This window comes from Procambarus clarkii, chromosome 89 (genome assembly GCF_040958095.1).
Source record: "Procambarus clarkii isolate CNS0578487 chromosome 89, FALCON_Pclarkii_2.0, whole genome shotgun sequence".
NCBI classification, from domain to species: Eukaryota; Metazoa; Arthropoda; class Malacostraca; order Decapoda; family Cambaridae; genus Procambarus; species Procambarus clarkii.
Window position 1 is genome coordinate 6,771,555 of NC_091238.1, and position 14,994 is coordinate 6,786,548.

Here is a 14,994-nt window from a genome sequence, read left to right on the forward strand (position 1 = left end):
GAGAATGTTCTATTTCAAGAGCTATATATTTACAGTAAGTCATTATACATCAATGATAGGTCTTATCGCTAATACATAATTGTTTCAACAATGGAGATATTACAGAGTCATTGGTGAGCTGCTGTTTATTATTAGTCTTTGTGTTCAGGAGTTCATGGAGTTCGAAGACTGTCTGATCATATGGTGGACGGTGTTTTGCTGCTCTCCTTAGTGCCTTCCCGCCAAACACACACCGAAACTACAACGTTGGTACAACGTTCGAACAAGTTTTACCACCACCTAACCAGTTATAACAACCAATATAGCAAGTGGTAACAACGTTCTAATACGTCATAAACACGTTAAGCAAAGATGTAACAACTTTATTACAAGTTGTAACAACCGGAAAATAGACAGTTTCGGTTTGTTTCCAGGGTTATTTGCACTGCTTATAGTTTTTGCATGTTGGTCTTCTTGAAGGTGTGTAGTGGTAGTGGGGGGATATTCTAGATGCGGCCGGACTAGAGCCTTATATAGCAGTATCTGTATGTTTGTATTGAGGCTTCGGAATCTCAGTTTCCTAAGGCTGCTTTGCCTTTGTTTAGTAGGACCAGGCCTCTTGGTTGCTGAACTGGTCAACCAGGCTGTTGGACGCGACTGCTGGCAGACTGACATGAATCACAGTCTTGATGATCAGGCGGTAGATGCACAGCGAACACTGGAGTAGCAGTAATACCAAGAGAGAATTCCACACGAGTCTTGACAGCTGCTCTAGGGAGCAAACCCCATCTCGGTTATTGAGCGATAAATACCTCAATACCACCGTTTAATTACCATGGTCACCTTAACACTGGCGCTGGACGTGGTACGTAGACTAAGGTAGTAAACTCTATGTCATGGGTTCGTATCCTGGCCGGGGAGGATTTACTGAGCGCAATTCTTTAACTGTAGCCTCTGTTTAACGCAACAGTAAAATGTGTACTTGGATGAAAAAACGATTCTTCGCGGCAGGGGATCGTATTCCAGGGACCATAGGATTAAGGACTTGCCCGAAACGCTACGCGTACTAGTGGCTCTACAAGAATGTAACAACTCTTGTATATATCTCAAAAAAAAAAAACTGGCGCTGGACAGGCAACGTAGAGTATGACTATCTGGATGTGGTTGTTCTATTCCCCAAGCCCAGCCCGAGGCCAGGCACGACTTATAAGAGCTTGGTCCAACAGGCTGTTGCTTGGAGCGGCCCGCAGGCCCGCAGTTACAATCGAGTTCGTTATCGACTCACAATCGAGAATTCCTGATTCGAATCCCAGGCGGGATAGAAATGGTTAGGCGCGTTTCCTATCACCTGATGCCCCTGTCCACCTGGCGGTAAATACGTACCCAGGAGTTAGTCAGGTTGTTATGGGGTTGAATCCTGGGGAAGGGTCAGTGATTCGCCCATGGGGAAGGGGGCGGGGGACCTCGATATAAGCCTAACATATGGTGTACATATAAACTGGCTGCCTGTCCCCCGACACAATGAATGATTAGCAGGTTTGGTTAGAGACTGGGTCGCGGAGACGTTGATCCCCGAAATTTACGCAATGTCGGGAGCTTGGAGACTATGTGGATAGTTTAGGTGCTTTATCGCGTCTATGTCTGCCGTATACGGTCTCTGTATTCCCCGCTCCTGTGCCAGGTAAGTTACGGGCTCACCATAGACCGTGCTACTTGCCCCGCTCCTGTGCCAGGTAAGTTACGGGCTCACCATAGACCGTGCTACTTGGATCTTGTTCCGAGTAGCTGAATCTATAACAACAACAACTCTGTATTCCCTCTATTTCAACAACCTCTTCTGTCCTGAAGGGGGGGGGGAGCGAGTACCAAGCAGTACTCAAGACGGGACAGCATACGTGATTTGAACAGTTTGAACATTGTGTGATGGGATCCCTGGATTTGAAGGTTTATCCATCTATCATTTTCCTAACTAACGCTATATTTGCTTAGTTATGCTCCCTAAACGTTAAGTCTTCAAGCATCATTATTCCCAGATCCTTTACCTGTTGCTTTCTTGAGGTTATCTTGAGATGATTTCGGGGCTTTTTTTTTTTTTTAGTGTCCCCGCGGCCCGGTCCTCGACCAGGCCTCCACCCCCAGGAACCAACCCGTGACAGCTGACTAACACCCAGGTACCTATTTTACTGCTAAGTAACAAGGGCATAGGGTGAAAGAAACTGCCCATTGTTTCTCGCCGGCGCCTGGGATCGAACCCAGGACCACAAGTCCAGCGTGCTGTCCGCTTGGCCGACCGGCTTCCTACCATGGTCAGATAGTCACCATCGCTGGACACTACCATGAGGTAATTATTACCCTGAAGTCGACGGCCAGTGTCACTGACGGCGTTTATGAACCTGTTTCCTTTTAACTCAAATTTAATCGCATGATTCCCAGGTGCCGGAGTTAAGAGACGGGCGCGCTGCCGGACGTATGAGGCAGCGGCCGGCACAACACCACGACCGCACCACGCCACTGTCACCGTTCACACAGCTTCAAGCCACTGCCAGCGTTCACACAGCTTCAAGCCACTGCCAGCGTTCACACAGCTTCAAGCCACTGCCAGCGTTCACACAGCTTCAAGCCACTGCCAGCGTTCACACAGCTTCAAGCCACTGCCAGCGTTCACACAGCTTCAAGCCACTGCCAGCGTTCACACAGCTTCAAGCCACTGCCAGCGTTCACACAGCTTCAAGCCACTGCCAGCGTTCACACAGCTTCAAGCCACTGCCAGCGTTCACACAGCTTCAAGCCACTGCCAGCGTTCACACAGCTTCAAGCCACTGCCAGCGTTCACACAGCTTCAAGCCACTGCCAGCGTTCACACAGCTTCAAGCCACTGTCACCGTTCACACAGCTTCAAGCCACTGCCAGCGTTCACACAGCTTCAAGCCACTGCCAGCGTTCACACAGCTTCAAGCCACTGCCAGCGTTCACACAGCTTCAAGCCACTGCCAGCGTTCACACAGCTTCAAGCCACTGTCAGCGTTCACACAGCTTCAAGCCACTGCCAGCGTTCACACAGCTTCAAGCCACTGTCAGCGTTCACACAGCTTCAACACGCCAGCGTTCACACAGCTTCAAGCCACTGTCAGCGTTCACACAGCTTCAACACACGCCAGCGTTCATAGTGTTCTACCTAACACGACATGACATAATCAACATTCTTCTGGTGTACACTAATGGTTCTCGGGAGTAACACTGTGGAGTGGACGTCGAGAGGTGTACATGTTCCCGGTATCTGTCCGGGTCTCCTGGTTGGTGGGCTAGTCATCTAGGGAGTGTGTTCCATGCCGCCGCTGCTCGCAGCCTCACCTATGAGTCATAGCCCGGTTGATCAGGAATCTTTTGAAGGCGTTTATCAAGTTGTCTCTTAAACAGTGACGTCAGTCAGTTGTGCCCCCTCAAGTTGAGAGGGAATTAAGTCTTAAGAGAAAGTCTTAGTCCCTTGATGTATATACATATTTTGCACCTTTGCTCTTCAGTGGGGGTTATGTTGCACTTCCTGCCATGTCTCCTGGTCTCGCCTAATCATTTCCGCATGCAGATTTGGATCCAGTCCCTCTTAATATTTTCGAAGTATAAATTAATATGCATTTCTCCTATCTGCACTCTAGAGAATACAGATTTAGACATTTTTAGCACTCACAAAAAGTTAAATGTTTTATTTAATGTGTTCGAGCAGTAATAGATCTACATTCTCCAGGCCCACAATTTCTCCAGCTTTAAATAGGACTGTCATATTTAAACAGCAGATTTAAATAGCAGCCGCGTCCAACAGCCTGGTTGACCAGTCCAGCAACGAGGAGGCCTGGTCAACGACCGGGCCGCGGGGTCGCTGAGGCCAGAAATCACCTCAAGGTAGGTCATTGTGCAACAATATTCCACCCTAGAGAGCACTAGCGTCTCAAAGAACACCATATGCAGGCGATGAGTCACAATAACGTGGCTGAAGTATGTTGACCAGACCACACACTAGAAAATGAAGGGACGACGACGTTTCGATCCGTCCTGGACCATTCTCACAATCGACTTGAGAATGGTCCAGGACGGACCGAAACGTCGTCGTTCCCTTCATTTTCTAGTGTGTGGATTGGCCAAAAAAGGACACCATCATTGGGTCTGGTATCTCTTGTTTGAAAAGTTCTTGTTATTTGTTGATAACGTTTGGTGTGTAAGTATGAACTAACAGAGGTCAGGGAGGGGACACGGAGAGGACCCAGAAGTCAGGGAGGGGACACGGAGAGGACCCAGAGGTCAGGGAGGGGACACGGAGAGGACCCAGAGGTCAGGATGGAGGTGTGCTGACCTCAGACACGTGCTCGGCCTATATATTTTAAACAATCTACAAGTTAATTCAGCAAGAACAGCAGCAACGCTGAATTCCCATTGGTCGAGCTGGGTGGTCGCCGGCTACAGACTACATACTCACGAGAACACAATGATACTGTGGTCAAGAGTGGCAGCCATCAAACGCCACGCCTCTATTCACCTCTAGTTATCATGGTTACAAAATAAATTAACTGCCGAGGCATTTTGGACTATCCTTCACTACAACCCTTAATTCCTCACTTGTTCGAACAGCTTTATCCATTAACCTTTGTCACCTTTATAAACTGTCAGCCTGTGTACGTCATATTATTCTCTTGCTAGTGAATATGGTACTGTTAGCACTATTTTCTATGCATCGTGTGATATCTCTTTAACAAGCATTTTAAATTGCCTACTAAAAGCCATGTTCAAACTGCGAACAGAAACCGGAGGTGATAACGCTCTGTGTCCAATAGGACCACAAAGATCATCCTGGCCAAGAGGACTTAATAGCTCCTCTCACTTGACCAGATGATGGATCCCTGACATGACTGCCCTCCGAGGCTTCGAAGCCCGCCAGCCACTCCTCCTCCACACCAAGGAAAGCTGTCTCTAGCACACACACACACACACAGCTACGAGGAGAGACTACGGGAATTAAACCTCACTTCGCTGGAAGAGAGAAGATTTAGGGGGGACATGATCACCACATTCAAGATTCTGAAGGGAATTGATAGGGTAAATAAAGACTGGCTATTTAATACAAGGGGAACACGCACAAGGGAACACAGGTGGAAACTGAGCGCCCAAATGAGCCACAGAGATATTAGAAAGAACTTTTTTAGTGTCAGAGGTTTTTAGGTTGCCAAATGGAATGCATTAGGAAGTGATGTGGTGGAGGCTGACTCCATACACAGTTTCAAATGTAGATATGATAGAGCCCAATAGGCTCAGGAACCTGTACACCAGTTGATTGACGGTTGAGAGGCGGGACCAAAGAGCCAGAGCTCAACCCCCTCAAACACAACTAGGTGAGCACACACCTGGGGGGCGGCAGCGGTGACAAGAGCGACCTTGGTGAGAGGTGAGGTGCAGGGGTAGACGTGAGCCAGTGTCGGCCAGCTGTGACCACACTCCTCCCTCACCCACACACCAAGGTCACCTACACACACACCCACCCCCGCCATAACCCCCAACCTTCCTCACCTGACACAGAGATCACACTAACGTGATGCATCAAATGAACAAAACATGATGCATCACGTTAGTGTGATCTGTGTGTGATGATGATGTAAGGGCGAAGAGGGAGAACGGCCTATTGACATAGCTCGGGTGCAGGGGGGGGGGGGGCTGTGTAAAAATCCTGGTTTGTGCCTCGGAGAGGCTACGGGATCCAGTAAGTTCAATAGAACTTTGGTTTCAACCCTTTTAACCCTGTCGTAGCTCAGTCTATTAAGGCAGTCTATTCGGGCGGGCGGGCTGGCTGCTGCTGCTGCTGCTCCACGTGGCGGCGGCGTCTCTCCCTAACACTGGCACGACTCATCAATCACTAACGTGCCCACTTACGAAACATGTACATCTCTCTCTCTCTCTCTCTCTCTCAATCATAACTGCTTAGTTTGCATGTTTTAAAACAGTTTTCGAGCTCCGAGGAAGTTTTATGGGACAAGCCAGGGATAATAACTTTAGCTTGCCAATGAACAAATCTACAAGGGCCGTGACGAGGATTCGAATCTGCGTCCGAGAGTATCCCAAACGCTACCTTAATCGACTGAGTTACGACATGGTCAAGGAGTTGAAACCCAAGTTCTACTGAACTTACTGGATCCTGCAGCCTCTCAGAGGTTTATTTGGCTTGGTTTGCCAAATTTCAGAGCTGATAAACTGGTTACTATAGAGACTAACCTGTTATAATTGAAAACAAATAATGTTTCATTTGATAAGAGGTCAAAGGAACATGGCCCGAGAAATCCTTCAAAACACACACAAATCACAGTAGCGTGATGCATCAAATGAACAAATCCACAAGGGCCGTGATGCGGGTTCGAACCTACGTCCGGGATGATCCCAGACGTCCTTTAGTTGACATAACATGGTTAGGTTGCAATTCTTTTAACCATGTCGTGGCATAGTCGGCTAAGGCGCGTCTGGGATAATCAAGGCCCTTTGTGAATTTGTTCTTTTGAAGTCCTTCAGTAACCTTAAGATGTCAGAAAGGTAGTTACCCTTGAAACACAAACCGAAACTGTCTATTTTCCGCTTGTTACAACTTGTAATAAAGTTGTTACATGTTGACCAGACCACACACTAGAAGGTGAAGGGACGACAACGTTTCGGTCCGTCCTGGACCATTCTCACAATCGACTTGAGAATGGTCCAGGACGGACCGAAACGTCGTCGTCCCTTCACCTTCTAGTGTATGGTCTGGTCAATATACTTTAGCCGCGTTATTGTGACTCATCGCCTGCAAGTTGTTACATCTTGGCTTAACGTGTTTATGACGTATTAGAACGTTGTTACAACTTGCTATATTAGTTGTTATAACTGGTTAGGAAGGGTTAAAAGTTGTTTGAACGTTGTATCAACGTCAGTGTCGGTGTGTGTTTAGCGGGAATAACAACTCACCACAACAAAGTGAACCAACTCTTGACATAAGAACATAAGAACAAAGGCAACTGCAAAAGGCCTGTTGGCCCATACAAGGCAGCTCCTATTTATAACCACCCAATCCCTCTCATATACATGTCCAACTCTTGACATTCTTGGTACAAGTTCATCACAACTACAACAGGTCTTCCGGTCCTCAGCCATCATCAGATAATACATACATTGAAAAAATTACTTTATTATATATAATAATAATATATTTTATGAGCGGAGTAACAAAACTGTATCCCAGGCATGATGGAGGTGCAGCCGGTCCTCGCTTCATTATAATTAGCTCTTATTTTTAATATAATTTAGATGAGGGAGGGAGGGAAAGGGGGGCAAGATAAGGGAGGGAAAGGGGGGCAAGATAAGGGAGGGAGGGGGGGGGAGGGGGTCACGAGCACGACGACCCAGGGAGTGAGGGAGGCCAGAGCAAGGGGGGGGCAGCATCAAGGGAGCGAGACGAGCGTGGAGGCAGGTGAGGCAGGTGGAGCGAGCAGTGGGCCAGGTCAGTACCATTGTATCCGGGAGGCTGGTGGCACGCCTACCCCCTCCCCCCCCCCTCCGGGGCACCCACCCCACACAGCCTGGTGTAGGGAGGACATCCCAAGTTAGGCCTTTGTCAGCCTAACTTGGCCTCCATCAGCTTAAGCAAAGTTACATAAACTACATAACCCAATACAAAACATTATGAAGATCTCGAGGACGCCGCCCAAGACTTCCAGGAACCAGTCCTCCGTGACCGGCTGGTGTCGGCCTCACGCGACTTCGCACGTTGCTTCTTAAGCAACGTGCGAAGTCGCGTGAGCTATTAGACTCTATTAGAGCTATTAGAGCTCCCCGCACTATGAACACCACCAAGAGGAGACGCCCCACTTGAGGTTATCTAGAGATGATTTCGGGGCTTTAGTGTCCCCGCGGCCCGGTCCTCGACCAGGCCTCCACCTCCCAGGAAGCGACAGCTGACTAACACCCAGGTACCTATTTTACTGCTAGGTAACAGGGGCATAGGTTGAAAGAAACTCTGCCCATTGTTTCTCGCCTTCGCCTGGGATCGAACCCGGAACCACAGGATCACAAGTCCAGTGTGCTTTCCGCTCGGCCGACCGGCCCCACTGCCACACCCAGTATATATAAACACTCAGCAAACCCTCCACATGTACCACCACGTCACTGTGCTTACAAGCACTTTAAACCAACAATAGTGATAAAAACACTAGTCTACAAATACGAACAAGGCAGGTACACAATCACGCACCGGAGGCACACACCCACGCACCTGAGGCATGCACACACGTACCGGAAACTTACACGCACATACACACAAACATTCGTAAGTGCGCACACATTATGCTACCTAACTTAAAAAGCTACCCTGAGGTGGTTCCCAGGATTAGTGTCCAAGGCCATGTTCAGGCCGCCTGGTTGCTTGACTGGTTCATCAGACTATTAGAAGCCGCTGCAGGCAGTCAGGTGTACGAATCACAGCCCGGTTGATCAGGTCCCTTTGAAGGCGTTTTATCCAGTTTCCTCCGGGAGTAAGGGAAAGGACGTGTTTACCTTTTCCTTGCCAATGACGATTACGTAATACTAGCGCCGCCTGGTCTGGGTTCTCCAGTATATTTACGAGGAGTGTTGGACGCCCTGCTGCTGCTGCTGCTGCTCCTGCGGTGGCGGCCTGCATGACTATCTCTCGGAACTGGAGGCGCTTGAACCCACAAGGAAACAAGGCACTATCTGTGTCCCGCTTGGTGAAGGCGGAGGCTGTAGTACTGTGCAGCGATGAGATAATGCCAGGAAAGTCTGGTGTTCACATAACCTGAGGAAATGTAGATGTTTACCTCAATATTTGGTAATAAGTTTATTGTTTGTGATGTGTTTATATGTATTAACACGATGTACTGAACGGGGTGAGAATAGCTTGAGCTACCTCATCCCTTTGTGTGTATTTTACCTCAATAAACTTATTTCAATTTCACATAACCTGCTACCCACTGGTGTATATGACGCGGCTTTATATTTGGGGCCAGTCAACTAGGGAGACACTGCCACCCAGGCTGACTCTCCAATATATGCAGCCTTTTACAGAGCCTCTCAGTGGGAAACAATTCTTTCCTCTCAGGTATATAGGATGGTGGCCGCTTGTACAAGCTGCGTACCACCACAATCTCCCACCAGACTGGTGTATGACTGTATACTAAAGTATACTTAAGGGTGGTCTTAAGGCCTAGTATTGTGGTCTTAACTCTTCACTGGGTGATATACCTTGAGCTCAACACCCAAACAGTTCGGGGTTGGTTGTGCGCGCCACCGTACTCGGCTCACCTTATCTTGAGGTGATCTTGAGATGATTTCGGGGCTTAGCGTCCCCGCGGCCCGGTTCTCGACCAGGCCTCATTTTTGTTATACATCCCCCAGGAAGCAGCCCGTAGCAGCTGTAACTCCCAGGTACCTATTTACTGCTAGGTAACAGGGGCATCAGAGTTAAAGAAACATTTTGCCCATTTGTCTCCACCTCCACCGGGGATCGAAACCGGAACCTCAGGACTACGAATCCGAAGCGCTGTCCACCCCAACTGTCAGGCGCCACCTTTACGAAGCTCCATCCCCCAAGCCTCGTGAATGGTCTCAAATGTTATAGAAAAGCCAACTTGTGGACAATGTTTACTTCCAGCCACTGGACTGGTTGGTCAGAAGGCGTTAACATTGTCTTCTGGAGGGATTTGCCTGGTCTACAGTCACACAGGCAATGAGGTCGGCCATGTGTGCATGACTTAAGGCGTCTGATCACTTACCAACACTACCCTTAACCACTTCTAGCAGAGGTACCTGTTACATATCACACACAGAGATCACAATAACGTGATGCATCAAATGAACAAATCCACAAGGGCCGTGACGAGGATTCGAACCTGCGTCCGGGAGCATTCCAGACACTGCCTTAATCGATGCTTGATTAAGGCAGTGTCTGGAATGCTCCCGGACGCAGGTTCGAATCCTCGTCACGGCCCTTGTGGATTTGTTCACCTGTTACATAGTTTGTGACCTTCATTTGTGACTAATTGATAACGGGTTCATTGAGTCATGTGGACAAGTATTATAACGCCCATAACAGGTTGGCAATGTGACTAAGGGTTGGACAGTCAGAACAGCGCCCTTGTCTTATCAACAGAGTGCTCCTCAACGCTCACGGGTCAATAAACACAAAGTCAATGGGTACACGTCGCAGTCCAGCGAATTAGGCTCTTGCACCCGAGGAAACTATCACCTCTGACCTCTGTTATCACAACTCTATATACGACCCCAACCTAACGAAACGAATATAATATTTGCAGGCGATGAGTCACAATAACGTGGCTAAAGTATGATGACCAGACCACACACTAGAAGGTGAAGGGACGACGACGTTTCGGTCCGTCCTGGACTGAATCGACTTGAGAATGGTCCAGGACGGACAGAAACGTCGTCGTCCCTTCACTTTCTAGTGTGTGGTGTGGTCATCAATATAATGTTTGTATATATATGGTGCGCGCGCACGAGGTATACAATGCCACTATGGCGTCAATGTTGATGCCCGATACTACTGGTGTGATCCCTCCCACCTGCAGGTGGAGAGGCCGGATATAACAAGGGTGTGGGGTGGGTGTAAGGATGTTACGGGATATTCATGCCCGTGCCACCTCTTGGGTGGCTTAATCTTTATCAATCGGTGTGGGGTGGGGGAAAAAAACCAACGTGAGAGGGAAGTGGGAATGAAAGTGGGGTGTGTAGGGTTACTGATATTATTGAGGATAAGTCAATCTTATCTAGAAATAAATAGTATGAGATGAACGGTGAAAGTATGAGAACACTGTGACCTGAGCCAGCACAGTCACCCCCCCTCCCCCCCCCAACCCATCCCTCCCCCTTCCCATGTTTATCCCCGATGACTTGACACGCCCCCTCCCCCCCCCCCTCCCGTAATGCAAGCACGCCCCTCCCTCCCCCCTCCCCACCACCACAAGCATCGGAGCACGCATACATGCATATCTTGAGGTTATCTTGAGATGATTTCGGGGCTTTAGTGTCCCCGCGGCCCGGTCCTCGACCAGGCCTCCACCCCCAGGAAGCAGCCCGTAACAGCTGACTAACTCCCGGGTACCTATTTACTCCTAGGTAACAGGGGCATAGGGTGAAAGAAACTCTGCTCATTGTTTCTCGCCGGCGCCTGGGATCGAACCCAGGACCACAGGATCACAAATCCAGCGTGCTGTCCGCTCGGCCGACCGGCTCCCTAAATATTGTGCATGTGCACAATTGAGCCACAGAGACATTAGAAATGACTTTTTCAGTGTCAGAGTAGTTAGTAGATGGAATGCATTAGGAAGTGACGTGGTGGAGGCTGACTCCATACACAGTTTCATATGTAGATATGATAGAGCCCAATAGGCTCAGGAATCTGGACATCAGTTGACTGACAGTTGAGAGGCGGGACCAAAGAGCCAGAGCTCAACCCCCGCAAGCACAAATAGATGAGTACACACACACACACACACACACACACATCACTGAGGACCAGTGACCGGGTACGAGAGGCATGACAGAGCAACATTACCTACCAGCACAGGTAATCATGCAACAAGTACACAACTACAAGAGTAACATCAAAGTAATGGTGATGAACAGTGAACTAGGAGAGAACATGCTGGTGTAACAATGGCTTTAAGGGTGTTAAGACTCGTTACGTTACAACAGTAACAAACCTATTCCTATTTTAGGTTAAAATTCCACTCACTCGAATACTGAATGGTGAGAAAAATACATTTCTTGCCGCCAGAAGCCGCCGGAGAGCAGATTGGGAGAACCTTTTGTTATTCTATCCACGCCTCGTCGGTGAAGGACGGAGCCGTACTATGGAGTACGGAACTATGGAGTACGGAACTATGGAGTACGGAACTATGGAGTACGGAACTATAGAGTACGGAACTATGGAGTATAAAGTTCCCGGCAGATATATCACAATGTCAGATGGGAGACATCTCCCGTCACGCAGGGTGCAGTCGCACCTGCACAGATCTCCAGTATCATCTATAGATACTGGTAATGGCTCACAAGAGCCACCACTTACGGGCTATTCATGCCCGTGCCACCTTTTGAGTGGCTTAATCTTCATCAATCTATCACAATGTGATGTATTGGGATCGAACTCGCACCTAATGCCGGACCAACGGGGCTGCAGTGGCTGTGTGGGCTTCCAGGCCGCGCCAAGCCTTTCGGATCAAGTTACCACAAGCCCGGCCCCAGGCTGGGCTTGGGAAGTAGAGGTACACCAAGAGAACACTCCAGGTATACCGCAAGGTGTTCAGTTAGTGTGTCCTCGTGTACTGTCGTTGGAGCCGTACAAGGACCACTCTCGCTCCGTTAAAACTGGATTTTGGTACCGTTATCCGGGGGATAAAATGTCAGCCATTTTACAAAAGCCTCAACGCCAACCCCGCCCGCCCCGCTGGCTACTCTGTGACGGCGGCACCGTTGCTCCCTCTATATAGAGACTACAACCACCTCAGCTGGAAGGTGAACCACCACTACCACCACCTGCCTAGTTTTTCTCCTCCACGCGTACCTGCTGACCCACCACGTGAAGGACGGCCTGCGCACACCACACACTTCCCCGCCACCCACTGTCACTTTCCCCCACCACCCACAGACCATCCCCCCGACACCCACTGTCACTTTCCCCGCCACCAACTGTCACTTTCCCCGCCACCCACAGACCATCCCCCCGCCACCCACTGTCACTTTCCCCACCACCAACTGTCACTTTCCCCACCACCAACTGTCACTTTCCCCCACCACCCACTGACCATCCCCCCACACACCCACTGTCACTTTCCCCACCACCAACTGTCACTTTCCCCACCACCAACTGACCATCCCCCCCCACACACCCACTGTCACTTTCCCCACCACCAACTGTCACTTTCCCCCACCACCCACTGACCATCCCCCCCACACACCCACTGTCACTTTCCCCACCACCAACTGTCACTTTCCCCACCACCAACTGACCATCCCCCCCACACACCCACTGTCACTTTCCCCACCACCAACTGTCACTTTCCCCCACCACCCACTGACCATCCCCCCCACACACCTACTGTCACTTTCCCCCACCACCCACAGCCCATCCCCCCCCACCACACCCACCTACCGCCCTCGACCCAAGTATACCTTCCCCAATGTTCAAGAGATCAATCCTCATCCTATTAAGGTCCTGGTAGGATTAATCTCACTTCTCTGCTCGTAAAAGTTATCAAATATCCTAACACAATTTTGTCCAATTTCTTTAATTATAATAATCTTTTGCAACAGGCCTAAGGACTACCTTAGTCCAGTTTAGGACTACATCAAATAAAATTTTAGCCATTTTTAACCGATACCGGAAACATTGCAAAGGATTTTCCCCTAATAATTCAAATTTGTGTTCAACATGTTAAGCGACACAGATGGTGATAATGTCTTGTCAATACTGACGTTAACGAGGGCTCGTCTCAAGGTAACCACCAGAACCTGTCAAGACGGCCCAGGGGCGCCATCTCAGTGGCGGGAGGAACTACTTGAAACAGAGAACCAGGCGTCTTAATTACCATCTTGAGGAAAAATGAGTAATCCTTAACGTTACCGCCAGCTACCCATACAGGTCTTATTACATTCTTTCCACCATTTTCCATTCTTCACCAGATTACCCCTTCGTCCCGTCCACTTCTCAGACAATAAGAACATAAGAACAAAGGTAACTGCAGAAGGCCTATTGGCCCATACGAGGCAGCTCCTATCTATAACCACCCAATCCCACTCATATACTTGTCCAACCCGCGCTTGAAACAATCGAGGGACCCCACCTCAACCACATTACGTATTAAGATGTATTAAGAACCTTTGGAACAACTATACACGGGTCTCTCACAAAATATTACTATCACTATAAACTCTAGGGAAACTAAACATTTCATACTTGACTGAAAATAGCATGGGATTCTTTATAAATATATTTCTTACGTGATTTAACTTGGGCTGATCGGGGTCGACCTATGTCCGCCCCGTACCCCAGACTATTCCTCTTGCAAAGTTGTAAGAGGTTAGCCCCAAGTATCTGGCCTCTAACCCTGGACACAGACAGACAGAGACATTCTGTTACAGGTACAGACAGAAGAGCAATCTTGACTAAAGAGACGTAGCCTCATTCTACCTACTGTAAAACTTTGTTTTTATAAACAGTCTGACCTTGTGTATCTCTATGTACTAATACTAAACACACACACTTTATACTTAGTTCTCGATATGCACGAAATTGTGAATATATGGAGCTATTAACAATGTTTCACATATATGTAAACACAACGAAATTATAGATACAAACTGGAGAAGTTTAGATTAAGGAACAATCTAGGTCAACACAAAATAATGCAGGTTGGAAACGGTGTTGTCGAGAAAGGACACAAATTACTGGATAACACAAGTTGAGCGGGGTCGATGGATTCTTTCAGCATAGGCTAGACATGCATATAAATGGGTCTGGGTGGATAGCAATAGTGGTTGCCTCGTATGGGTCAATAGGCTTCGGTAGTTTCCTTGTGTAAATACCCTCTCTTGGTATATAATACTTTATAGAATACTGCTAAATATCTGAAGATTTTATCTTAGTGTGTGTGTGTACACGGCAAGTATTAAGTTTGGTGGATATATCGATAACACTAAGTCTTATCTCATATTTACTAATGGCACTATATGGGAGCAACACTTTCTAGGGAAAATTGTCAGAGGATAATAAAACTAACGACACGTTGTTCATGGAGGGGGAAGTGAGGGGGAGAGAGAGAGGGGCACACGAGGCAGGATGGAGAAGGTGGGGTGACAGGATGAGCAGCGAGGCGTGAATGAGTTACACCCTCCCAATATTGCTCAGACCTCATTCATCACCCCCTCACCAACCCGACTCACTCACTCTCTCTCTCACACACACACACACACACACACACA

The 14,994-nt window shown here is 48.5% G+C and overlaps 1 protein-coding gene across 1 annotated transcript in view; it reads right to left on the reverse strand.

Annotated features, from left to right (window-relative positions):
- kst (spectrin beta chain, non-erythrocytic 5 kst) overlaps positions 1-14,994 on the reverse strand; it is a 242,070-nt gene that overhangs the window by 193,310 nt on the left and 33,766 nt on the right. The window lies entirely within an intron of this gene.